This window comes from Rhinatrema bivittatum, chromosome 6, assembly GCF_901001135.1.
Source record: "Rhinatrema bivittatum chromosome 6, aRhiBiv1.1, whole genome shotgun sequence".
NCBI classification, from domain to species: domain Eukaryota; kingdom Metazoa; phylum Chordata; class Amphibia; order Gymnophiona; family Rhinatrematidae; genus Rhinatrema; species Rhinatrema bivittatum.
The window spans coordinates 46,618,072-46,630,674 of record NC_042620.1 but is presented as its reverse complement, the minus strand read 5'-3'; positions in this window follow the sequence as shown (position 1 = coordinate 46,630,674).

Sequence of the window (12,603 nt, the reverse complement as noted above, 5' to 3'; positions counted from 1 at the left end):
TAGGCTAACAGATATCGGCATCAAAGGCACTGCTCTCAACTGGTTCAAATCTTTTCTACGTAACAGATTTTATAAGGTCAGAGTCAACAATGAAGAATCACACCCAGTTCGCTCATCCTTGGGAGTCCCTCAAGGCTCTTCCCTATCCCCCACCCTCTTTAACATTTATCTATTACCACTTTGCCAGCTTCTCTCCAAACTAAAATTAACCCACTATATCTACGCAGACGATGTGCAAATATTCATCCCGGTTACAAAAACACTACAAAAAACACTAGAATTCTGGAACAACTGCCTCCAAGCCATCAACAACCTACTCAAGAGCCTTAACCTGATCCTTAACTCCAACAAAACCGAAATACTCCTCGTCACACAAGACTGTAACTATGCATCGTCTAACCTACCTCCTACTAGTCAACTATCCTTCTCACCTCAAGTTAGAAACCTCGGAGTCAGCATGGACAATCAACTAAACCTTAAGAGATTCATTAATAATACCACTAAGGACGGCTTCTATAAATTGCAAGTTCTGAAACGACTCAGACCGCTCCTCCATTTCCAAGACCATCGGGCAGTTCTCCAAGCAATCATTTTTTCAAAAATTAACTACTGTAACTCCCTCCTACTTGGCCTACCAACCAACACAATAAAACCATTACAAATGCTCTAAAACGCTTCAGCCAGGATTCTAACTAAATCTAACAAAAGAAATCATATTACCCCCATCTTGAAAAACCTACACTGGCTCCCAATCAAGTTCAGAATCTCCTACAAAGTACTAACAATCATACATAAATCTATACACAAGCTCATTCCTCTGGAACTCAATATCCCTCTTCAGCCACATATACCCTCCAGACCGGTGAAAACAGCCTATAAAGATACTCTCCTCGCCCCAACCATCAAATCCTCATTAAATAAACGTACTCTATCCACAGCAGGCCCTGCGCAATGGAACTCTCTACCACCAGACCTCCGGAAAGAACCTTGCCCTATCGCCTTTAAAAAGAGACTCAAAACTTGGCTATTCGAACAAGCCTTCTATCCATACCAATAATTTTACTCTCAACCTTTCCAAATATGTGCACCTTGTAACATGTCTACTGCATATTTAGCCAGGTCCGTTCTAGTACTTCATTATTTATTGTATCTTTTTGTTCTTTAATACCTCAGTTACTTGATCCAAGTTTTATCCATCTGTTCGATGTAATTGCACTCTGTCTTGCCTGTTTAATGTTATAATGTAAACCGAATTGATATGTAACTTTTGCTACATGAATTTCGGTATATAAAAATGTTAAATAAATAAATAAATAAATAAATAAATAAGATTTGAGCTTTAGACTGGAAAAGTGTACAAGCTGATACTTCCCGAGATAAGTGGAATTCTACCTTATCTAAAGTATGAAGAATTAGCCCCACAATGAGAAAAGGTAGTACATGCTAAAAGGCGACCAGCACCTTGCTTCACTGTGGATTTACAGGAAAAAAGAAAGTCCTTCTGTCAGGAGAGAAAGTGGAGATGGAGCTACGCTGAGACTTTGAAAATAGTCCATTTTGGAGAATTGCAGCAGTCTAGCACAAACTGTCGCCTTGCTAGATGTAGTTACTACTATAATTCACGTGCTTTGGTGTTTAATCATCTATCACAGTTGTTTAATATAGTTAGCAGATTAACCTCTTTCTCTTCAGTAAAGGATCAGATTCCTTTTGCTTGCCACACCTCCACTGATTATTTTGAGGCAAAAGTTGAAACACTGCGTAATCAACTGGATGCTAATGAAAAGTTAATGATATATTATGCCCAGCTTTTTCTGACTTAAATATAAGCTGGATCTACTTTAGTAAAACAGAAATTGTTTCTGTTATAGCAGGCCTAAAACCAACCTTTTCACCATTAGATCCTTGTCCATTCTCCCTTGTGAAAAGTATTAAGAATGTTTCCTATGATGCTACGAGGGGCATGGTAAATTGCTCTCTAGCAGAGGACTGTGTATTAGAGGACCTTAAGAAGGCAACAGTCAGGCCTATTTTGAAGAGTGTTAGTAAAGATAGTCATGATCTTGCTAACCACCGTCCGAACTCTAATCTGCCTACTGTGGCAAAGGTGCTTGAGAGAGCTGTGTTAACACAATTAGATGAATATTTAACAGATCATGACATATTGGATTATCAGTTTGGATTTCATAAGCATCAAAATACTAAACTGTTACTGCTCTCTTGGCTGTTAGCTTAGGGGTAGATTTTCAAAACTTAAGCGCGCGCATCCATGTGCGTGTGCTACCCCCTGACTAAATTAATCTACCCTCCCCTGACTAAATTAAGATTTAGTCAGGGGAGGGTAGATTGCATTGTCCACTGCTATTACCAAGTCTCTTCTAGGATGGTCAGGAAAGGGTAAGTGCACCATTCACTGCAGCAATGTTTCTCTTCCAGGATAGGCTCAAGTTCCATATAAAGAGAGAGAGGGCAGAGTTAGAGGATACAGAGAGGAGTGGAATTCAATCTGCAAACTGGTGATGCAGGCACAGAGCAATTTTCCTCTTTATTATATTTAGATGATGTCCTTTGTAATCTTTCCTAAAAGCCAAAAGAATTTGTCACATTCTCAGATAAAGGGAATTCAAAACTAACCTCTCAACATCCAGGCTGTGAGAGCCAGGGAGCCAATATTGGGATGATTTTCCCAGGTTCTGATTGATGAAAGTTGGGGAATTCTCCAACCGAATTGCTTGCTTGATGGACAACTCCCACAGGATTGGAAACCAAATCTGTTTCAGCCAATAGGGGGCTAGGAGGATCATGGTCCTCTGGTCTCTTCTGAGGTTTAGTAAAGTTTACTCCTGAGGGAATGCTGCACACCAAAAATTAAAATTCTGCATACTTTATTGGTCAAATAACACAATATAGTCTGAGTAATTAATGTAAAATGTAATACAGAAACGGTATTACTCAAAGATGCAGAGTTTTAAATATTTTGAGCAGAATTTCCCTAGAAGTATACTGGAAGAGTGTCCTTTTCATCCTCTCTCCCTAGTCCTCTGGCCAGCCCTCTATCACTCTGCCCTTTCAGGCCCCAACTCCTCCATTATCTCTCCCCTCCCCCTCTAGGCTCAACCTCTCACACTCTATTTTCACCCACCAGCTGTCCACTCTTTCCTACAGCCCCTCACACACACACCTCCCTTTACACAGACTCCCTCTCTCTGGCACCCTCCCCACACACACACACACCGTCACACACCAGGGTATGTATAGGTTACTTCACACACTCACACTTGCACAGACTCCCTCTCTCCAACACACACACCCTTCACACATGCTCCCTCTCTCCCACACAAACATGCACACTCCTGTACACACACTCTCACTCATATAATCACTCCCTCACAAATCTCTCCTCACCTACAAACTCCCTCACACAAACTCCCGCTCTCACACACAAGCTTGCTTCTCATGCTAGGCCCGCTGATCTTCGCCACACAAGCTTGCTTCTCATGCTAGGCCCGCTGATCTTCGCCATGAGCAGGATGCTCTGTGCTCGCAGCCAGCTGATGGCTGCCAGGCCTGCTGATGTTTGATGCGAATGGACTGGGTTCTGCTTGCGGCCCGCTGATCTTCACCGTGAGACAGGATCTGCTTGCAGCCCACAGGCCTTTCTCCCAAATTTTGTGGAGGGAATTCTGCGCTGCACATTAGCACAGAATTTTCCCAGGAGTAAAGGTTTTTGCCACAAAGAGGAATTTGAAGATAAGCATGCAGAAGACCTTCTCCTCAATCCAGCAGGAAGGCATCTGAGGCTAGTTTGCCTTGTGTATCTCTTTTGGAGCAGTTCTTGACCTTTCTGTTCAGAGGAGAGCAATAGATCTACCACCGGTATTCCCCACTCACAGAATATTTGATTTGCTACTCCCCTGTCTAGGAACCATTCATGTGTTTCCAGAATCTGACTAAATCTGTCTGCTAGAACATTCTCCTTGCTTACTAGGTAGTTGGGACCAATTTCCTGAGAAATGGTCCAGCTCTACATCTGAACTGTTTCATGACACAGGAGGTACAAACCTGTTCTTTCCTTCCTGCTTGTTCATACTGAACATTGCTACCTGATTGTCTGAATAAAAACAAAATTTGTTGGCCAACTAATCTCTAAAAGCCATCAGAGCATACAGTTATCACCATAGCACTAGGAAACTTACGTGATGATTTTCCTGAGCAGACCAAAGGCTCGAGTATGAAGCCCCTCTACAGGACTTCCCCAGGCTAGGTGGGATACATTTATAGTTAAGACAATTTGAGTTACAGAAATTTGAAAGGAAATTCCTCTGTTCAGATTTCATTGAATCAACCACTAAAGAGTCTGAGGTGCTGGGTAATTTGGATGCCGTCTTAAAGATTGTGAGTGGCCTCTATCTACTGTAATCATAAGTTCAATAGAGCTTGTTCCATATATGGACATGTCTAGAGAGTGACATGTACTATTGATGGCAGGAGGCCCAACAACGTCAACATGTTCCATGCTGATACCTGGTGACTCAATTTTATTTCTTCCATTGTGGTTATTGGTGTAATGATCCTTTTTTGTGGAAGAAAAACTTTTGCCTGAATTGTATCTGGCAGAACTCTCATAAATTTCAACTAAAATGATGGACTCAAATGGGATTTGGGATAATTTATGAAAAACCCTAACAAGGGTTTTGCTCACTGAGTCTATGATACTTCCATGAGATATGCTCTTGAACAGCCAATAGTACAGATAGGAAAATCCATGCACCCCCACTTTATGTAGATGTTCTGCAACCACTGCATACCATTTTGTAAATACATGTTTCGCTGACACTAGGCCAACTAGCAGTCTCCTATATTAAAGGTGATGCTTCCTTACTACAAATCCGAGTTACTTCCTGTGACCTGGAAATCTCTCTATGCAGATGTAAGCATCCTTTAAATCCATGGAGCACAGGCAATCCCCTTTTTCTAGAAAGGAAATTAAAGCACCCAGGAAAATCATCTTGAACTTATCCTTTACCAAGAATTTCTAGGATAAGACAGAGTTCCCTTGTTTCTATAAAATCAGGAAATACTTGGAATAAAATCCCCCACGCCCTTTCCCCTTGTAGAATGGGTTCCATTGCATTGTTCTCCAAGAGGGAGGAGAGTTCATTTCACAGCTGTTTCTAATGTTGAGAAACAAACCAAGAGCTTTGTGGATGGCAATTTGGCAGGGTTTCCAGTAGTTGTAATCTGTAGGGATGTGAATCGTTTTTTGACGATTTAAAATATCGTCCGATATATTTTAAATCGTCAAAAATCGTTAGGGCCACGATACAATACCAATTCCCCCGATTTATCGTCAAAAAATCGTAAATCGGGGGAAGGGGGAGGGCAGGAAAACCGGCACACTAAAACCCCCTAAAACCCACCCCGACCCTTTAAATTAAATCCCCCACCCTCCAGAACCCCCCCCCCCAAATGCTTTAAATTACCTGGGGATCCAGCGGCGGTCCGGAACGGCGGCGGTCTGGAACGGCCCCCTCAATTGAATCGTGTTGTCTTCAGCCAGCGCCATTTTCCAAAATGGCAGCGCAAAATGGCGGCGGCCATAGACCAACACGATTCGACTGCAGGAGGTCGTTCCGGACCCCCGCTGGACTTTTGGCAAGTCTTGTGGGGGTCAGGAGGCCCCCCCAAGCTGGCCAAAAGTTCCTGGGGGTCCAGCGGGGGTCCGGGAGCGATTTCCTGCTGCAAATCGTTTTCCGTACGGAAAATGGCACCGGCAGGAGATCGACTGCAGGAGGTCGTTCAGCGGGGGTTCCGGACCGCCGCTGAACGACCTCCTGCAGTCGATCTCCTGCCGGCGCCATTTTCCGTACGGAAAACGATTCGCGGCAGGAAATTGCTCCCGGACCCCCGCTGGACCTCCAGGAACTTTTGGCCAGCTTGGGGGGGCCTCCTGACCCCCACAAGACTTGCCAAAAGTCCAGCGGGGGTCCGGAACGACCTCCTGCAGTCGAATCGTGTTGGTCTATGGCCGCCGCCATTTTGGAAAATGGCGCCGGCTGAAGACAACACGATTCAATTGCAGGAGGCTGTTCCGGACCGCCGCCGTTCCGGACCGTCGCTGGATCCCCAGGTAATTTAAAGCACAGATGCAGCTTTGATTTCCTTAAGAGAAGCGGGACACGGGAGTTGGATAAACCTGTCTTACACAAACAGTGCAGTTAGCCACCTTTGGGCAAACTCAGCTGGAGCTAAGCTAATGAAATATATTAGGGAAAAAATTAAGTAGAGCAAGAAATAAGACCGCCACCGTTCCGGACTGCCGCTGGATCCCCAGGTAATTTAAAGCATTGGGGGGGGGGGGGGGTTCGGGAGGGTGGGGGATTTAATTTAAAGGGTCGGGGGTGGGTTTTAGGGGGTTTTAGTGTGCCGGTTCACGATTTTAACGATTTTCACGATACTTTACACACCCAAACGGCAACAATACGATTCCCTCCCCCTCCCAGCCGAAATCGATCGTTAAGACGATCGAGGACACGATTCACATCTCTAGTAATCTGTAGCCATTTCTGATTATGCTGGGAACCCAAGTATCTGATGTTATTATGGACCAATCGGTTACATAAAACCTCAGCCTTCCTCTGTCAGAAAGTTCTTCAGCAAAGCTACTGAAATTCTGGCTATACTTTCCTAGATGCAGTCAAAACTCTACTCCAGATTTTTGCTGAGATGCTTGCTGTGGCTTTGAGGCCCTCTGCTGTCTAGAATGAGAGTGACGGCCCTACTAATGGGGATGAGAGGGTGGTAGATAATGGTTCCTCAGAGGATAAAAGGGTCTCCTCAGCATCCTTAGATGAGGAAAGCAGGTCTGATATGTAGCACAGTAGTCTTTAATTTGAGCCACTGTTTCCTTGACCTCTTTTCTGAAGAGATTCTCTCCACTGCAAGACATATCAGTGAGTCTTTCCTGTACATTCTGAGGCCCATAACCATGCAAGCTGCATCAATGCCTACTGCAGAAACTCTTGCTGCCATTTCAACACTCTAGGTTTACCTGACCAGGTATTTTCTACACTTTATATCCCAGTAGTCATTCTAGGATTGCAATTTCTCCCGATGGAGATGCTGAAATGCCCTTCACCTTTTTCAGGACATTTTGCATATACTGGCCAATGAAAAGCTGGCAGGATACTATGCGGGCATTCAGCTTAGCACTCTAATAATAATTTTTTAAAAACCCTTTCCTCCAATAAGTCAAGAGTACAAGAATCCTTCTCTGGGGGCACTGAAGAGCGGGTTCTAGACCTCTTGGTCTTTTTGAGAGCAGATTTGACTACAACTAACTGATGAAGAATTGTTGCTTCTCTAATCCAGGAGCCTTGTGGACACAGCATATTACATCTACCTTCTTGATGACTTCCCTCTCTGTGTCACAGGTTATCTACATTCTCAAAAGAGTCTCCTGAAGGATACTGTGGATGGGTACTGCCACAATTTCCATGGGAAGGATCCACACACTGGAGAATGTTGAACATTTTTGCCCTGGACTCTTCCTCCTTCTGTAAATTAAATGGAATGGTCTCACCATTCTCTTTACAAAATTGGTGAAGAGGTCTTCTGGACGAGACTTGCTCCTTTCCTGTGCAGGTGGGGTGGGGCGGAGTATATCCAAGAGAACACCTGTTCACTCCGTCTGATCAGCGTAGCCCTCAGACATATAGGTGTATTCCCAGAAATACTTACTTTGAGCCAGAATGGTCTGAGGGTGTATCTGGCTAGAAGACAAAGCCTCTGAAATGGTACTCCTTGTCTGTTGGTATTTAGATCCTGATAAACATCGGCACCTTGGGGAATTTTCTTTTCCCATGAAATTGACAATGGTGTGGTCGATGCAGATGCCGATTTCCCTTCAGGAATTGGCACTGAAGCCCTTATGCCACATGCAATAAGAGTCTTCAGGAGGGGTTGGATCTCAGTTTGCAATGCTAATGATGTTGTTGCACCACTGCTGTTTTGATCCTTCTATTCTACTCAATCTCAAAATTTGCTGATACCAATACCACATGGGAAGCAGGAGTAGTGGTTACATTTTTCTGGGTCATTTGAGGGAAATTGGCAATGAGCATATGGGTCCTTGGAGACTGACATATCATCTGAGAAAGATGCAAGGGTGAACTGTCCTGTCTGCAGGAATGCTTCAGAGTATTTACAGCCACATCGTTGTGCACAAATGGAGACTGATGCTTCTTAGTCTTTAGTTGATGCTCAGCATCAGTACTTCAATGCTACTGCCGATGAAGTGGAATCCCTCGTTTCCTCAATGTTGATGCACCACCAGTGTAGCTTCCTGGATTTTCAATGCCAATGGGCCAGATTTGCTTTTTCTAAAGAGCTTTTCCATTATCTTTAAGCAGGAACAATGTCCTCTGGAGGTCATCTTCCTGCCAATGGAGCATCCAGAGACATGGTCTTCCCCTTGAGCAGAGCACGTATCTATCATGGGGGATTGGTGACAGACATGTTGCAACTGCAGCGGGGGCACTTGCTCAAGCTGCTGGCCCTCTTCTCTGTTAGGGACACTGGTAAAAGAAATAACAGAGGGAAAATCAAATGACTCAGTTTACAAAACTAAGTTGACTGATTCCATCGAATATATCAAAGAATATGGCAGTCTTGGAAAAAGTAAGAAATCTAAAAAAAACCAAAAAAAACCCAACCAAAAAACATACCCAGTGATCCTAATAGGACAAAAATAAAGTGGACTGAGAAGGCCCTGTGAAGAAATCCTATGAAAAATAAAAATTCTCTTCAGATGCAACTGTTGGGCTCATTAAAAATAAATAAATAAATAAATAAAACCTGAAGGGGGCCTCATAAGACATCTGGGACATGGGAAGGCATACTCTGTGGAGAGTGTCATAAGCTAGAAGTTATGAAGTATAACTATCAATCTGGGCTCCATCAATTGACGTCACCCAGCTGAGAAGACTTCACGTCCTGCTTATCTTCAGAGTATGAAGGGTGTTTATTCACAAAAAGGGAAATCATAGGTTAGGCAGTGTGTCTTAAGAACATAGTAGCTCTGGATTGGAAAAACTGAGGTTTATGCACATAAAGCATTCTTGTATAGTCTGATTTCCAACTGGATAATGTCTTCTGGATTTTTGCCACAGGCACAAAATAGGAGACAAGTTTTACAAATACAATAACATAGTAGGTGAAGGCAGAAATAGATCAATCTACCCTTCCAGTCTGCCCAGTTATTCCTTTCCACAAGGTTAAAATATACATCCCAGCTGCCAGTCACAGTGTGTGACCACATCACTGAACTGGTTCTTAAAATATTCATAAAAGATATTCATGTAATATCTAATTTCATGAAAAAAAGACAAATGTTTGTGAATTTTACTGATGTGCAATAAATATGAAATATACAGACTGCAAAAACTTCCACATCATATATTTTTTTTTTACTAATGGTTATTACAAGAATACAGTTTTTTTTATACAGAAGTTTGAAAAGGTTTGACATTACCTTTTTAAAAGGGGCTCTGGCTTGGATATTTAATCTAAATTAAATCTTCATATCGAAATGATTATATTTTTCCTGTTTTATCACACAGTACATAAATATAAATTATGTTCCCATTTAGATACCAGCAGTGATTGATTGCTAATATATGTTCTCAGTTAATTATTTGGCTTCTAATTAGAGTCCCTTTGGTGAATAAATGTTACTTTGTAAAAATTAGTACCACCATTTTATAATCGAAGTGCTCTGTAAAAATTTAACTATTGCCTTGTTGATGTTTAGCTGCTCTATTATTTTTAAGCATTACTTTACACCTATTTTGTTCTTATACAATAAAAAAAGTCTTTTGCAAAGAATTTACTGAAATTAGCACAAATCACAGCATGGATGTTGATGGATGCTTGTTAGTTTTTAAATGATGTCTATTTAGCAAACAAAAAAACTTGAGCTTTACAATCTTTGAAACTCATGTGCAAGAAGATTATTTCAGCAGGTAATGTCCAAGAAGTGATAACACAGGAACACAAGCAGATAAGAGGGAACTGAACTAACAGACAGGCCGATACAGTAAGGTGCGGTAGAAAGAGGTGCGTTAGGGCCGGGCGCACCCGCGTTTGCCGCACGCACAGTTCAGATCGCATACCGCTCGATACTCTATTTAAATGGCATGCACATGCAAGCCGCGTCCATGAAGCGCAATCCATTTTACTATATAGGCGCTATACAGCGCCTACACAGTATCCTGGGTGTGCTGGTACCTGTCATTTCAAATGACAGGTACCAGGAAGTGGATCCCAACTTTAACCAAAGAAAACCTAAAATTCCCTCCTCCCAAAGCAAGGCGCAGGGCGAAAAGCGACTCGACATGTAAAGTATTGTGAATAAGTGTAACCAAAGTAAACTTACTTTTTCTTTCTTTTAGCCCTCTCTGCCCTCCTCCGGAGGCGCGCACCGCGGCTCCCCTGCCTCCCGGGGGCAGCCGGCGGCGAAAGCGGCTTCCAGCGGCCCCCGCCGGCAAAGATGGACGAACGCACGCCCGCAGTGCACAGGTGCTCAAGCCAGCGAAAGCACATGAACGGGCGTGCGTGACGTCACGGTGTACGTTCATACGCTTCGCTGGCTTGGGGGCCCGTCAATTTGGGCGTTCAAGCCAGCGAAGCGCATGACGTTACGGCATACGTTCATATGCTTCCGCTGACTTGGGGGCCTGTCAATTTGGGCGCTCAAGCCAGCGAAGCATATGAACATACGCCGTGACGTCACGCATGCCCGTTCATGTGCTTTCGCTGGCTTGAGCGCCCGTGAACTACGGGCGTGCATTCGTCCATCTTCGCCGGCGGGGGCCGCTGGAAGCCGCCGGCTGCTCCCGGGAGGCAGGGGAGCTGCGGTGCGCGCTTCTGGAGGAGGGCAGAGAGGGCCGAAAGAAAGAAAAAGTAAGTTTACTTTGGTTACACTTATTCACAATACTTTACATGTCGAGTTGCTTTTCGCCCTGCGCCTTGCTTCGGGAGGAGGGGATTTTAGGTTTTCTTTTGGTTAAAGTTGCTTCGGGAGGAGGGGAGAGAGGACTGGGGCTGCCCCGGAGACCGGTACCCATGGACGCGGCCAGGGCAAGTAAGGGGGGGCTGGGGGAAAGTTTGCCGTCTACCCTTACCCCTGCCTCTAACGCAGGGGTAAGGGTAGGCGGTAAATTAGCAGGTTAAACGTGCGGCAAAACCGCAGGTTTAAAAAGTGATAATCGGGGCGCGCGTTACTGTATGGGAGGGAATAGCTAATCCGATCGTTTACATCTCATATACATGCCGCGGGCATGGGGTAACCGCGGCCACACTTTACTGTATTGGCCTGAGAAATGGATAGGACTAGCTATCCATTGGACTTTCCTCTCTAAGTGGGTCAATTACTAAGGGTTTTCTCCCATTTTGTATCTATGGGGAAAATGCTTAGTAAATGACCCCCTAAATTACTTATGCTGTTATGCTAAGTGCCATAATATACAAAACCCTTTTGCAAAATGGAAAGAAGAAACAAAAACCATACCTTTGTTTTACAAAGTGACTATTACAACCAAAAGTATACAGTTTATAATACAAATTACATGAACATAAAGAATTTCATTATATATCACTTCCAGTTTTTCTTGTTAATTTGTAAACAAAATACCCATTTTTACTATAATTTCACTTTTTATACAGAATTTATTTGCTGTTGTATAATCCTAACTTAAAGGAGGAATTTAGAGTACAAAAATCAAAGTAATGTGATTATTTTTTTACCAAGAAAGTGTGAGCACATTTGTCTACAATAATAAAATTGATCACATTTTTTGTCCAGGGTTTATTTCCATAAAAGCTTTCCCCCCAAAGACAAAGAAACAGAAAACACATTAATCCTGAATCAAAGCTTCTATTTTTTCTGGGGATACCTTCCAAATAGATGGGATTCATCAGCTAAAAAAGGCAAGATTAGTTAACATGATTTTTATGTATGCTATTGTACCTTTTTATGTATCTTGATTGTTAATTTTTGCTATGTTGTAAGCTGCCCTGGGTTCTCTTTGGAAGTAGGAGGCATATAAAATGAAATGTACTATGATGATTAGCAGAGTCAGCTTTCTTCAGCATGTAAATCTCCAGTGTGGGGGATATATGCACGCACACAAAGTATGAATCGGGCATGTAACAAACAGATCATGAATGACCAGAAAGATGATCCCTCAGACCATCTGCTCATAACTTACGAAAAAGAGTACTAACTATTATCTGAATTTGCAGTTTTGAAATACTGTTTGAGCACATCAATAGTAAGTAATTTGTAAAGAAACAGAAAATCCATCAGTTGGCCTTAACAAAGAGTTCTTAATGCTTTACTAGTAAGAGAATCCTGTAGTGGAATATCTTGTAATACTGAATGTCATCAAGTACACATGGGTAACTGCTGCTTGCTAAATTGAATAGAAGCATTCTACAAAGAAATACCTGCTCTGCAAAACAGTGAATCATTACAATATATTTTAGTGTATAATTATTTAACAAGAACACAGAAAACCATAAAACATTATGCTCAAAGACAGT